Below are 16,088 nucleotides of genomic sequence, written 5' to 3'. Positions count from 1 at the left end.
CTGAAGACAATTGCTGGAAGAAGGGAGGTAAATGTCTGCGTTGCGGAAGCGAGACCACCAGCTTGCTACCTGCCCACTCATAACGCAAGACGGAAGGGGAACTCAAACCACGCCAAAAACCAATACGGGACCGAATAAGGGGAATGAGGCGAAACCTAAGGTGCCAGCTCGAGTCTATTCCTTAGAACCTCGACAGGTCCCAGATTCCTCAGAGGTCGTAGAAGCTACGATCCCTATTTTCCACCGTTTTGCCAAAGTTTTAATTGATCCTGGTGCCACTCATTCCTTTGTTAACCCTGATTTCATGTGTGGCATCGATATAAAACCTGCTAGTTTACCATACGACCTAGAAGTTAGTACACCTACGGGGAATCAACGGTTGGTTACTAGTATGGTTTATAGGAATTGTGAAGTGTGGGTAGGAGAAAGGAAATTGCTAGGGGACTTGATAAGCTTGGTCATTAAGGGCTATGATGTGATATTGGGTATGGATTGGCTAGCCAGGTACAATGCCCAACTGGATGGTAAAACAAAAGTGGTCGAATTCCGCATTCCTGGTGAGGCGACCTTATGGTTGGATATAAGGGGTCGGTTAGCCTCATCTGCTTTGATTTCGGGCATTCGGGCTAGGAAATTGCTAAGTCGAGGGGCGCAAGGATTTTTGGCCTTTTTGATTAACACCCCCACAGATAAGTTGAAAGTGGAGGATGTGCCCATAGTGAAGGAATTTCCGGACGTGTTTCCTGATGAATTAGTAGCCTTACCTCCGGAAAGAGAAATTGAATTCAAAATAGACCTGCTACCGGGATCCTCACCTATCTCAAAAACACCATACCGAATGGCTCCTGCCGAGCTCAAGGAGCTAAAGTTGCAATTACAGGACCTTCTGGAGCGGGGATTCATTCAAGAGAGTGGGTCTCCTTGGGGAGCTCCTGTACTGTTTGTGAAGAAAAAAGATGGTGGTTTGAGGATGTGTATTGATTATCGGGGCCTGAATAATATTACAATTAAAAATAAGTATCCACTGCCCCATATCGATGAGTTATTTGATTAGTTGCAAGGAGCGGTGGTTTTCTCGAAACTGGACCTCCGCCAAGGGTACTACCAGTTACTAATCAGGAAGGAGGATATTCCGAAGACCGCCTTCAACTCGAGATATGGGCATTACGAGTTCGCAGTGATGCCCTTTGGACTAACCAATGCTCCTGCCGCCTTCATGGACCTAATGCATAGGGTTTTTAAGCCCTACCTGGATCGATTTGTAGTGGTCTTCATCGATGACATCCTGGTCTATTCCAAGACCCGTAAAGAGCATGAGCAACACTTGGAGACTGTCTTGCAGACCCTGAGAGACCATCAACTGTATGCCAAGTTCAGCAAGTGCGAATTTTGGCTGGAGAAAATTGCTTTTCTGGGGCACGTAATTTCTCAAGAGGGTATTTCAATTGACCCGGCGAAAGTAGAGGCTGTGACTAATTGGAAGAGGCCAGAAACTCCCACAGAGGTCCGCAGCTTTCTAGGACTGGCTGGATATTACCGGCGTTTTATCAAGGACTTCTCCAAACTAGCCGGTCCTCTAACCGATTTAACGAAGAAACATGGTCGGTTCTTATGGAACGTCCGAAGTGAGACAAGTTTTCAAGAATTAAAGAAGAGATTGACCATGGCCCCAGTTCTCGTCTTGCCAAATGGAGGTGACAGGTTTGTTGTGTATACTGACGCGTCACGAGAAGGTCTGGGTTGTGTACTAATGCAAAACCGAAATGTGATCTCTTTTGCCTCGAGAAAGTTAAAACCCCACGAGCAAAATTATCCGACCCACGATCTGGAGCTAGCTGCCGTTGTTTTCGCTCTTAAAAAGTGGAGACACTACCTATATGGGGTAACCTTCGAGGTTTACTCCGATCACAAAAGTCTGAGGTACCTTTTCTCACAGAAGGAATTAAACATGAGGCAGCGACGGTGGATGGAATTTCTGGAAGATTACGACTGTACCATCAACTACCATCCAGGAAAGGCGAACGTGGTGGCTGATGCCCTAAGTCGCAAAGCTCAGGTCGCGAGTCTAATGATCAAAGAGTGGGAATTGTTAGACTCCGTGTGTGAATGGAAACCCTGCCCTGGGAGCCATAAGGTGATTTTTGGCAATATTCAAGTGACTTCCACTCTCTTGGAGAGAATTAAAGAAGCTCAAAAGGAGGATCAGATGGTACGGAAGTGGGAAGAGAAAGTGGAAAAAGGAGAAACCACTGATTTCAATTTTGGTCCTGAGGGTATTTTAAAATACCGAAACCGAATAGTGGTGTCGAAGGATGAATCGTTGAAAACGGAGATTCTAGAGGAAGCCCATCGATCCAAGTATACAATCCATCCGGGTAGTAGTAAGATGTATCAAGACCTGAAAGGAAATTATTGGTGGGACAATATGAAGAAGGAAATTGCTCTGTACGTGCAAAAATGTCTCATATGTCAACAAGTGAAAACAGAGCATCAAAAACCATCGGGCTTGTTACAACCCCTTGAGATACCTGAATGGAAGTGGGAAAACATCACCATGGACTTCGTTTCAGGTTTGCCGCGAACGCAGCGAGGACACGATGCCGTTTGGGTGATCGTCGATCGATTAACCAAGTCGGCCCATTTCTTACCGGTGAACATGAAGTATTCCATGGATAAGTTGGCTCAACTGTACATGGACGAGATTCTAAAGCTGCATGGTGTTCCTGTAAGCATCGTCTCTGATAGAGATCCCCGGTTTGTATCTCGGTTTTGGCAGAAGTTCCAAGAAACCCTGGGGACGAAACTCAACTTGAGCACGACCTATCACCCTCAGACGGATGGACAATCGGAACGAACCATTCAAACTCTCGAGGACATGTTACGAACTTGCATTCTGGATTTTGGAGGCAACTGGGGTCAACACATGACCTTAGTAGAGTTTGCATACAACAATAGCTACCATTCGTCGATTCAAATGGCTCCATATGAAGCACTATATGGACGAAAATGCCGATCACCAATTTATTGGGATGAAGTTGGCGAGAGGAAGACACTGGATCCAGCAACTATTCCTTGGATGGAGGAAGCTCGAGAAAAGGTCAAGTTGATACGGCAACGACTCCAAACAGCTCAAAGCCGACAAAAGAGCTACGCAGACAATAGAAGGAAAGATTTGGAGTTCGAGGTTGGAGACCATGTATTTCTTAAAGTCACCCCTTTACGGAGTGTCACGGCAGGCAAAGGAAAAAAGTTTCAACCGAGGTTTGTCGGACCTTATAAGATCTTGCAGAGGATAGGTGCGGTAGCGTATAGACTAGAACTGCCATCAAGTCTCTCTCGAATTCACGACGTTTTCCACGTCTCGATGCTCAAGAAGTACTATCCTGACCCCTCCCATGTCTTACAACCAGAGGAGATCGATGTGGATGAATCGCTTGCTTACGAAGAAAAACCTGTCCAAGTTTGCTCCAAATCATCAAAACCAACCATCCAACCTTGATTTTGCTCCATAAAACCACTTAAGGAAGTGTTGGTGAGTTGTTGTGTGAAGTTATTTGGAAAGTTAAGGTGACCAATTGCTCTCTCTCTCTTGTTTTTAAGGTGAGTTGTGAAGAACCACCCTCCTCCCTTAATTGATGCTTAAATCATGCTTAGTGGTAGTATGAGATGCAAGTTTATGGATTATTTCTTGATTTGTGGTTGAAGTGATGAAGTTTTATTATTTTTGGGGATTTTTCTGTTTTAATATAAGCATGATTGTGTGGCTATCTATGATGATTGGCAATGGTATATAATGATTCTAGGAGGTGGAAAAAGTGATTAATTGCAACCAATTTCTGGTTTGGAAGAAATTTCAGAAAATTAGGGTTCTTGTGGGAGCATTCTGCCTGAATTTTTAGCTCCTAGATAGAGGCCGAATTGGCCTTGGCTTAAAACATAAAAGTTGTAGTGAATGACATTTTAGAAGTACCTAAAAAATTTCAGGTCAATTTGAGTAGTGTAGAATGAGAAAAGTCAAAATTACTATTGCTGTTCTGGTTTTACCCGAATGTAAGAATTGCGCCTGTAATTGGTTGTTTTGGCTGGAATTTCTTCCGAATTGGTTATTGAGGCCTTCTGATGAAATTTATCCCTGTTTCTTAGCTTTAATCTGGTTTTGGAATTTCTGGATTTGGACTTGGAGAACCTGAGTTATGATGTTTCCGCTAGAATGCATTTTGGGAATCTATTTTTACGGTTTTGATGTAGTATCTTGTATTTTTGACCTGTTTTTACTCAAAACTGGGTTGAGTGACCTTCTGTGATGTTGTAACCCTGTCTTTTAGCTTCGAATTGGTGGGTCGTACACCTTCATCCGATAATCGTAGTGAAATTGGTTCCATTACCGCAAAACGAGGACAAAAACTGTTTTTTTTTCAGGGCCAAAGCTAATTGCATTTCCGAATTTTCTGGTTTCCTTTAATGTTTGTATATGCTTATGGAATCCTATTGGGGTCAGGTTTGGCCTTGGTTTATGACTCGTTATCGAGTCTCATTGTATTTGTTTGCATGTTTTAGGGCGTGACCGTGGTGCACAACGTTCTTTTGACGGAAGTGCATGAAACCACATTTGCGAGCTTGGTGAGTGTACTACTCACTTGTATGTTAATATATGGCTTTGATACTTGAACTTGGTGCTTTGAATGTTAATTGCTTGAAGTGAAAGTGTACTTTATCACTCTCACTATGTGCCTTATATCCTTGCTATCATGTGATTGAAATGTTACACGAAGTGTTACTTGAAATGAAAATACATGACTTGGTGTCGTTTGGACGAGTATCCAACGACTACAATTGTTATCAATGAGCTCAACCCCATTGGTAGTTGATTGAATCGAGCCGGCGAGGGCTTGGTCGTGCCAATTGATGTGCCTTGGGGAAATGTTTTGGAATCTTGTAGTATGAGAGACTCTCGATTCCGGTTTACTCGAGTAATACCAAAGTGCACGTGTTTGGATTTCGGGCCCGATAGGGGTATGTTAGGTGGAAGGAGTGGAAGTAAAGTGGAGTCTACGGTTGGTACTTTTGAACATTGACGGAGAGTCAATGACGTCCGATCAAGAAATGCAAACGAGGAAAGGGCTCTTGAGAGCCATCCATATCCTTTTATCATCATATTTGACGTGTGCCTTTGCTTATTTTTACTATATTGAATGAAAGCTTGATGCTTATATGCACTTGGGTGCGTAAGTGATAGTATCTCACTGGGCAATTAGCTCACACCGTTCCTTTTGTTTTCCTTACAGGAATATGACTCTTTTTGGAATGAATCTTGATAGATGGTTGCCGATTGAACTAGATGTATATCTCTTTTGTTTTGTATATGAAGTGAAACCCTAAGTGTATCTTTAGGGCCGTTTTCACTTTCAAGTTGGCAAACCGTGTATATATTAAGTTTTTAGAACTTTTGTATGTCACTTTGGATTGTAATTGCTCAAGTTCAAGATGTGAATGTTTTCTTGCTATTTGGTTGGATTCTGACGGGTCGGTTACTATTCATGACCGACTCCGGATTTCATTTTTTTTATTTTGGGTTATTTTGCCATTTTGACTCGTTTACGCGCGTTATAAGTTTCGGAACGCAATAGATCGCTCTAAACTGCACCGTTAGTCCTGGCGAGAGCTGGGCAGGCAGTCCACTAACCCCTCTGGTTCGCCTTAGGGGAAGGTGGGGCTGTCACAGGTGGTATCAGAGCCTAGGTTTGAATTAGCCTGGGTGTTATAGGAATGCTTGATTTGAGGGTTTATTGTTTATGGCCTTTAAGATTGTTTATGGTTAATTGCTCTTTTGGTGTAGGATGGACGGATCTAGTGGACCGAGTGGTGACCCTGCAGGCGAGCGACCTCGTGTAGCGCTCCCCGTGATACCCTACTAGATACGGCCAGGAGGTGCCGTCGTACGTTGGAGTCCGTCTAATCGCCTCCGACGCTGTGAGTGTAAACATAAGTATGCCTATCCTAACGCTCTGGTGTTTGCTCTGGATAAGGAGCGTAAGGAGTTGGCCGGAGAGAATGCTCGACTTGAGGCCGAGGTGACCCAACTTAGGGCGGCCAATGAGAGACAGGCCGAGCGCAATGAGGGTCTGAAGTACGACGTGCTTGATGCAGAGGATAGGGTTGATGACCTCTGCACTCAGCTGAAGGAAGTCCAAGAGCGCGAGAGTAAGCGAGCTCGCAAGGTGAAGGTTCGAGCTGCATCGATCCTGAATCTTTGCGCGGACGTGGTTGAGGGCGTGAGTGACGAGGACTGGGGTTGGATCCACTCCGTCGGGTGGGTCTCATAGCTCGTCATCGGTCTAGGTTATGACTCCTAGAGTTGTTTTGGATAGTTTTGGTTTTGTATATAGGGCGGATAGAGAGAAGGGCCTTAGCTAATCATTTTGTATGGCTAGATTAGCTACGTGTATATTTCTTTTGATGAGGCCATTCCCTTGGGGATTGTCCATGCTTGTACTTGACTTGACTGAACTTGACTTGACAGATTGTATATATGTGTGTTGTTTGCCTTGTTTGGAATGTATATATTTGTTTGGAAAGTTTTGAGTTTACTTACATGCATTGTTTTATATTGGTTTAGTACCATTGTCTAGACCAAGTAAAGTTATGGAAGGAACATGCAGTGGACGGGGACGTGGACGCGGACATAGACAATCCACACCGGATAGGGGTACTGGGGAAACCTCTACTGGACCTAACCCTGACCCCAATGTGCAAATCGCTGCCGCTATGCAGCAAATGACTAACTTCCTGGCACAAGTGGTGCAGCAACAAGGCCAGAATCCAAACCTTAATCCTGGAAACCCTGGCAACCATGTCGAGACTGAAGACAGAGCTCTCGAACGCTTTCAAAAGTTTGCTCCACCCAAGTTTATTGGGGGGCCAGATCCGGATGTTGCCGAGCGATGGCTCGAGAAGATGGTCGATATTTTTGCGGCCTTGCACTACACCGATGAACGGCAGGTGACTTTTGCCGTATTCCAGTTAGAAGGGGCGGCCCGTTCCCGGTGGAACGTCATACGCCAAAAATGGGAACGGGAATAAACGCCCAGGACTTGGGTGAATTTTATCAGGGAATTTAACGCGAAATTCTTTCCTCCTCTAGTTAAGGAGAGGAAGGAAGATGAGTTCATCCGACTCCGCCAAGGAACTCAATCGGTGGCTGAATACGAGAGCCAGTTCACCCGTTTGTCCAAATTCGCGCCTGAGTTGATCATGACGGAGCAACGGCGAATTAGGCGTTTCATTCAGGGCTTGAACGTCAAAATCCAAAAGGATCTCGCAGTGGCTCAAATCAATGCTTTTAGCGAGGTCGTAGAAAAGGCCCAAAGGGTAGAGAGTGCTCGATTGCAGGTCCGGAACTTCCAAGCGAAAAAGCGGGGCTTTCCTGGAAGCAGTTCTGGACAAGGGGACAAAGGTACTCCTTCCAAGTTTGGACGCGAGCTGGAGGTGGGCGACAGTCAGGTTCCGGCAGGGGGGCTCAATCTAGGGGCGGCCCAGCCGGGAGAGGCCAAGGTGGAAACTTCCAGAAGGGCTCAGGTTCGGCGTCTCGTGGACCTTGCGGGTACTGCGGAAAGCCGAATCACTCTGAAGACAATTGCTGGAAGAAGGGAGGTAAATGTCTGCGTTGCGGAAGCGAGACCACCAGCTTGCTACCTGCCCACTCATAACGCAAGACGGAAGGGGAACTCAAACCACGCCAAAAACCAATACGGGACCGAATAAGGGGAATGAGGCGAAACCTAAGGTGCCAGCTCGAGTCTATTCCTTAGAACCTCGACAGGTCCCAGATTCCTCAGAGGTCGTAGAAGCTACGATCCCTATTTTCCACCGTTTTGCCAAAGTTTTAATTGATCCTGGTGCCACTCATTCCTTTGTTAACCCTGATTTCATGTGTGGCATCGATATAAAACCTGCTAGTTTACCATACGACCTAGAAGTTAGTACACCTACGGGGAATCAACGGTTGGTTACTAGTATGGTTTATAGGAATTGTGAAGTGTGGGTAGGAGAAAGGAAATTGCTAGGGGACTTGATAAGCTTGGTCATTAAGGGCTATGATGTGATATTGGGTATGGATTGGCTAGCCAGGTACAATGCCCAACTGGATGGTAAAACAAAAGTGGTCGAATTCCGCATTCCTGGTGAGGCGACCTTATGGTTGGATATAAGGGGTCGGTTAGCCTCATCTGCTTTGATTTCGGGCATTCGGGCTAGGAAATTGCTAAGTCGAGGGGCGCAAGGATTTTTGGCCTTTTTGATTAACACCCCCACAGATAAGTTGAAAGTGGAGGATGTGCCCATAGTGAAGGAATTTCCGGACGTGTTTCCTGATGAATTAGTAGCCTTACCTCCGGAAAGAGAAATTGAATTCAAAATAGACCTGCTACCGGGATCCTCACCTATCTCAAAAACACCATACCGAATGGCTCCTGCCGAGCTCAAGGAGCTAAAGTTGCAATTACAGGACCTTCTGGAGCGGGGATTCATTCAAGAGAGTGGGTCTCCTTGGGGAGCTCCTGTACTGTTTGTGAAGAAAAAAGATGGTGGTTTGAGGATGTGTATTGATTATCGGGGCCTGAATAATATTACAATTAAAAATAAGTATCCACTGCCCCATATCGATGAGTTATTTGATTAGTTGCAAGGAGCGGTGGTTTTCTCGAAACTGGACCTCCGCCAAGGGTACTACCAGTTACTAATCAGGAAGGAGGATATTCCGAAGACCGCCTTCAACTCGAGATATGGGCATTACGAGTTCGCAGTGATGCCCTTTGGACTAACCAATGCTCCTGCCGCCTTCATGGACCTAATGCATAGGGTTTTTAAGCCCTACCTGGATCGATTTGTAGTGGTCTTCATCGATGACATCCTGGTCTATTCCAAGACCCGTAAAGAGCATGAGCAACACTTGGAGACTGTCTTGCAGACCCTGAGAGACCATCAACTGTATGCCAAGTTCAGCAAGTGCGAATTTTGGCTGGAGAAAATTGCTTTTCTGGGGCACGTAATTTCTCAAGAGGGTATTTCAATTGACCCGGCGAAAGTAGAGGCTGTGACTAATTGGAAGAGGCCAGAAACTCCCACAGAGGTCCGCAGCTTTCTAGGACTGGCTGGATATTACCGGCGTTTTATCAAGGACTTCTCCAAACTAGCCGGTCCTCTAACCGATTTAACGAAGAAACATGGTCGGTTCTTATGGAACGTCCGAAGTGAGACAAGTTTTCAAGAATTAAAGAAGAGATTGACCATGGCCCCAGTTCTCGTCTTGCCAAATGGAGGTGACAGGTTTGTTGTGTATACTGACGCGTCACGAGAAGGTCTGGGTTGTGTACTAATGCAAAACCGAAATGTGATCTCTTTTGCCTCGAGAAAGTTAAAACCCCACGAGCAAAATTATCCGACCCACGATCTGGAGCTAGCTGCCGTTGTTTTCGCTCTTAAAAAGTGGAGACACTACCTATATGGGGTAACCTTCGAGGTTTACTCCGATCACAAAAGTCTGAGGTACCTTTTCTCACAGAAGGAATTAAACATGAGGCAGCGACGGTGGATGGAATTTCTGGAAGATTACGACTGTACCATCAACTACCATCCAGGAAAGGCGAACGTGGTGGCTGATGCCCTAAGTCGCAAAGCTCAGGTCGCGAGTCTAATGATCAAAGAGTGGGAATTGTTAGACTCCGTGTGTGAATGGAAACCCTGCCCTGGGAGCCATAAGGTGATTTTTGGCAATATTCAAGTGACTTCCACTCTCTTGGAGAGAATTAAAGAAGCTCAAAAGGAGGATCAGATGGTACGGAAGTGGGAAGAGAAAGTGGAAAAAGGAGAAACCACTGATTTCAATTTTGGTCCTGAGGGTATTTTAAAATACCGAAACCGAATAGTGGTGTCGAAGGATGAATCGTTGAAAACGGAGATTCTAGAGGAAGCCCATCGATCCAAGTATACAATCCATCCGGGTAGTAGTAAGATGTATCAAGACCTGAAAGGAAATTATTGGTGGGACAATATGAAGAAGGAAATTGCTCTGTACGTGCAAAAATGTCTCATATGTCAACAAGTGAAAACAGAGCATCAAAAACCATCGGGCTTGTTACAACCCCTTGAGATACCTGAATGGAAGTGGGAAAACATCACCATGGACTTCGTTTCAGGTTTGCCGCGAACGCAGCGAGGACACGATGCCGTTTGGGTGATCGTCGATCGATTAACCAAGTCGGCCCATTTCTTACCGGTGAACATGAAGTATTCCATGGATAAGTTGGCTCAACTGTACATGGACGAGATTCTAAAGCTGCATGGTGTTCCTGTAAGCATCGTCTCTGATAGAGATCCCCGGTTTGTATCTCGGTTTTGGCAGAAGTTCCAAGAAACCCTGGGGACGAAACTCAACTTGAGCACGACCTATCACCCTCAGACGGATGGACAATCGGAACGAACCATTCAAACTCTCGAGGACATGTTACGAACTTGCATTCTGGATTTTGGAGGCAACTGGGGTCAACACATGACCTTAGTAGAGTTTGCATACAACAATAGCTACCATTCGTCGATTCAAATGGCTCCATATGAAGCACTATATGGACGAAAATGCCGATCACCAATTTATTGGGATGAAGTTGGCGAGAGGAAGACACTGGATCCAGCAACTATTCCTTGGATGGAGGAAGCTCGAGAAAAGGTCAAGTTGATACGGCAACGACTCCAAACAGCTCAAAGCCGACAAAAGAGCTACGCAGACAATAGAAGGAAAGATTTGGAGTTCGAGGTTGGAGACCATGTATTTCTTAAAGTCACCCCTTTACGGAGTGTCACGGCAGGCAAAGGAAAAAAGTTTCAACCGAGGTTTGTCGGACCTTATAAGATCTTGCAGAGGATAGGTGCGGTAGCGTATAGACTAGAACTGCCATCAAGTCTCTCTCGAATTCACGACGTTTTCCACGTCTCGATGCTCAAGAAGTACTATCCTGACCCCTCCCATGTCTTACAACCAGAGGAGATCGATGTGGATGAATCGCTTGCTTACGAAGAAAAACCTGTCCAAGTTTGCTCCAAATCATCAAAACCAACCATCCAACCTTGATTTTGCTCCATAAAACCACTTAAGGAAGTGTTGGTGAGTTGTTGTGTGAAGTTATTTGGAAAGTTAAGGTGACCAATTGCTCTCTCTCTCTTGTTTTTAAGGTGAGTTGTGAAGAACCACCCTCCTCCCTTAATTGATGCTTAAATCATGCTTAGTGGTAGTATGAGATGCAAGTTTATGGATTATTTCTTGATTTGTGGTTGAAGTGATGAAGTTTTATTATTTTTGGGGATTTTTCTGTTTTAATATAAGCATGATTGTGTGGCTATCTATGATGATTGGCAATGGTATATAATGATTCTAGGAGGTGGAAAAAGTGATTAATTGCAACCAATTTCTGGTTTGGAAGAAATTTCAGAAAATTAGGGTTCTTGTGGGAGCATTCTGCCTGAATTTTTAGCTCCTAGATAGAGGCCGAATTGGCCTTGGCTTAAAACATAAAAGTTGTAGTGAATGACATTTTAGAAGTACCTAAAAAATTTCAGGTCAATTTGAGTAGTGTAGAATGAGAAAAGTCAAAATTACTATTGCTGTTCTGGTTTTACCCGAATGTAAGAATTGCGCCTGTAATTGGTTGTTTTGGCTGGAATTTCTTCCGAATTGGTTATTGAGGCCTTCTGATGAAATTTATCCCTGTTTCTTAGCTTTAATCTGGTTTTGGAATTTCTGGATTTGGACTTGGAGAACCTGAGTTATGATGTTTCCGCTAGAATGCATTTTGGGAATCTATTTTTACGGTTTTGATGTAGTATCTTGTATTTTTGACCTGTTTTTACTCAAAACTGGGTTGAGTGACCTTCTGTGATGTTGTAACCCTGTCTTTTAGCTTCGAATTGGTGGGTCGTACACCTTCATCCGATAATCGTAGTGAAATTGGTTCCATTACCGCAAAACGAGGACAAAAACTGTTTTTTTTTCAGGGCCAAAGCTAATTGCATTTCCGAATTTTCTGGTTTCCTTTAATGTTTGTATATGCTTATGGAATCCTATTGGGGTCAGGTTTGGCCTTGGTTTATGACTCGTTATCGAGTCTCATTGTATTTGTTTGCATGTTTTAGGGCGTGACCGTGGTGCACAACGTTCTTTTGACGGAAGTGCATGAAACCACATTTGCGAGCTTGGTGAGTGTACTACTCACTTGTATGTTAATATATGGCTTTGATACTTGAACTTGGTGCTTTGAATGTTAATTGCTTGAAGTGAAAGTGTACTTTATCACTCTCACTATGTGCCTTATATCCTTGCTATCATGTGATTGAAATGTTACACGAAGTGTTACTTGAAATGAAAATACATGACTTGGTGTCGTTTGGACGAGTATCCAACGACTACAATTGTTATCAATGAGCTCAACCCCATTGGTAGTTGATTGAATCGAGCCGGCGAGGGCTTGGTCGTGCCAATTGATGTGCCTTGGGGAAATGTTTTGGAATCTTGTAGTATGAGAGACTCTCGATTCCGGTTTACTCGAGTAATACCAAAGTGCACGTGTTTGGATTTCGGGCCCGATAGGGGTATGTTAGGTGGAAGGAGTGGAAGTAAAGTGGAGTCTACGGTTGGTACTTTTGAACATTGACGGAGAGTCAATGACGTCCGATCAAGAAATGCAAACGAGGAAAGGGCTCTTGAGAGCCATCCATATCCTTTTATCATCATATTTGACGTGTGCCTTTGCTTATTTTTACTATATTGAATGAAAGCTTGATGCTTATATGCACTTGGGTGCGTAAGTGATAGTATCTCACTGGGCAATTAGCTCACACCGTTCCTTTTGTTTTCCTTACAGGAATATGACTCTTTTTGGAATGAATCTTGATAGATGGTTGCCGATTGAACTAGATGTATATCTCTTTTGTTTTGTATATGAAGTGAAACCCTAAGTGTATCTTTAGGGCCGTTTTCACTTTCAAGTTGGCAAACCGTGTATATATTAAGTTTTTAGAACTTTTGTATGTCACTTTGGATTGTAATTGCTCAAGTTCAAGATGTGAATGTTTTCTTGCTATTTGGTTGGATTCTGACGGGTCGGTTACTATTCATGACCGACTCCGGATTTCATTTTTTTTATTTTGGGTTATTTTGCCATTTTGACTCGTTTACGCGCGTTATAAGTTTCGGAACGCAATAGATCGCTCTAAACTGCACCGTTAGTCCTGGCGAGAGCTGGGCAGGCAGTCCACTAACCCCTCTGGTTCGCCTTAGGGGAAGGTGGGGCTGTCACAGGTGGTATCAGAGCCTAGGTTTGAATTAGCCTGGGTGTTATAGGAATGCTTGATTTGAGGGTTTATTGTTTATGGCCTTTAAGATTGTTTATGGTTAATTGCTCTTTTGGTGTAGGATGGACGGATCTAGTGGACCGAGTGGTGACCCTGCAGGCGAGCGACCTCGTGTAGCGCTCCCCGTGATACCCTACTAGATACGGCCAGGAGGTGCCGTCGTACGTTGGAGTCCGTCTAATCGCCTCCGACGCTGTGAGTGTAAACATAAGTATGCCTATCCTAACGCTCTGGTGTTTGCTCTGGATAAGGAGCGTAAGGAGTTGGCCGGAGAGAATGCTCGACTTGAGGCCGAGGTGACCCAACTTAGGGCGGCCAATGAGAGACAGGCCGAGCGCAATGAGGGTCTGAAGTACGACGTGCTTGATGCAGAGGATAGGGTTGATGACCTCTGCACTCAGCTGAAGGAAGTCCAAGAGCGCGAGAGTAAGCGAGCTCGCAAGGTGAAGGTTCGAGCTGCATCGATCCTGAATCTTTGCGCGGACGTGGTTGAGGGCGTGAGTGACGAGGACTGGGGTTGGATCCACTCCGTCGGGTGGGTCTCATAGCTCGTCATCGGTCTAGGTTATGACTCCTAGAGTTGTTTTGGATAGTTTTGGTTTTGTATATAGGGCGGATAGAGAGAAGGGCCTTAGCTAATCATTTTGTATGGCTAGATTAGCTACGTGTATATTTCTTTTGATGAGGCCATTCCCTTGGGGATTGTCCATGCTTGTACTTGACTTGACTGAACTTGACTTGACAGATTGTATATATGTGTGTTGTTTGCCTTGTTTGGAATGTATATATTTGTTTGGAAAGTTTTGAGTTTACTTACATGCATTGTTTTATATTGGTTTAGTACCATTGTCTAGACCAAGTAAAGTTATGGAAGGAACATGCAGTGGACGGGGACGTGGACGCGGACATAGACAATCCACACCGGATAGGGGTACTGGGGAAACCTCTACTGGACCTAACCCTGACCCCAATGTGCAAATCGCTGCCGCTATGCAGCAAATGACTAACTTCCTGGCACAAGTGGTGCAGCAACAAGGCCAGAATCCAAACCTTAATCCTGGAAACCCTGGCAACCATGTCGAGACTGAAGACAGAGCTCTCGAACGCTTTCAAAAGTTTGCTCCACCCAAGTTTATTGGGGGGCCAGATCCGGATGTTGCCGAGCGATGGCTCGAGAAGATGGTCGATATTTTTGCGGCCTTGCACTACACCGATGAACGGCAGGTGACTTTTGCCGTATTCCAGTTAGAAGGGGCGGCCCGTTCCCGGTGGAACGTCATACGCCAAAAATGGGAACGGGAATAAACGCCCAGGACTTGGGTGAATTTTATCAGGGAATTTAACGCGAAATTCTTTCCTCCTCTAGTTAAGGAGAGGAAGGAAGATGAGTTCATCCGACTCCGCCAAGGAACTCAATCGGTGGCTGAATACGAGAGCCAGTTCACCCGTTTGTCCAAATTCGCGCCTGAGTTGATCATGACGGAGCAACGGCGAATTAGGCGTTTCATTCAGGGCTTGAACGTCAAAATCCAAAAGGATCTCGCAGTGGCTCAAATCAATGCTTTTAGCGAGGTCGTAGAAAAGGCCCAAAGGGTAGAGAGTGCTCGATTGCAGGTCCGGAACTTCCAAGCGAAAAAGCGGGGCTTTCCTGGAAGCAGTTCTGGACAAGGGGACAAAGGTACTCCTTCCAAGTTTGGACGCGAGCTGGAGGTGGGCGACAGTCAGGTTCCGGCAGGGGGGCTCAATCTAGGGGCGGCCCAGCCGGGAGAGGCCAAGGTGGAAACTTCCAGAAGGGCTCAGGTTCGGCGTCTCGTGGACCTTGCGGGTACTGCGGAAAGCCGAATCACTCTGAAGACAATTGCTGGAAGAAGGGAGGTAAATGTCTGCGTTGCGGAAGCGAGACCACCAGCTTGCTACCTGCCCACTCATAACGCAAGACGGAAGGGGAACTCAAACCACGCCAAAAACCAATACGGGACCGAATAAGGGGAATGAGGCGAAACCTAAGGTGCCAGCTCGAGTCTATTCCTTAGAACCTCGACAGGTCCCAGATTCCTCAGAGGTCGTAGAAGCTACGATCCCTATTTTCCACCGTTTTGCCAAAGTTTTAATTGATCCTGGTGCCACTCATTCCTTTGTTAACCCTGATTTCATGTGTGGCATCGATATAAAACCTGCTAGTTTACCATACGACCTAGAAGTTAGTACACCTACGGGGAATCAACGGTTGGTTACTAGTATGGTTTATAGGAATTGTGAAGTGTGGGTAGGAGAAAGGAAATTGCTAGGGGACTTGATAAGCTTGGTCATTAAGGGCTATGATGTGATATTGGGTATGGATTGGCTAGCCAGGTACAATGCCCAACTGGATGGTAAAACAAAAGTGGTCGAATTCCGCATTCCTGGTGAGGCGACCTTATGGTTGGATATAAGGGGTCGGTTAGCCTCATCTGCTTTGATTTCGGGCATTCGGGCTAGGAAATTGCTAAGTCGAGGGGCGCAAGGATTTTTGGCCTTTTTGATTAACACCCCCACAGATAAGTTGAAAGTGGAGGATGTGCCCATAGTGAAGGAATTTCCGGACGTGTTTCCTGATGAATTAGTAGCCTTACCTCCGGAAAGAGAAATTGAATTCAAAATAGACCTGCTACCGGGATCCTCACCTATCTCAAAAACACCATACCGAATGG

Source organism: Coffea arabica, chromosome 6e (assembly GCF_036785885.1).
Source record: "Coffea arabica cultivar ET-39 chromosome 6e, Coffea Arabica ET-39 HiFi, whole genome shotgun sequence".
Classification (NCBI taxonomy): domain Eukaryota; kingdom Viridiplantae; phylum Streptophyta; class Magnoliopsida; order Gentianales; family Rubiaceae; genus Coffea; species Coffea arabica.
This window is presented reverse-complemented; position numbering follows the sequence as displayed.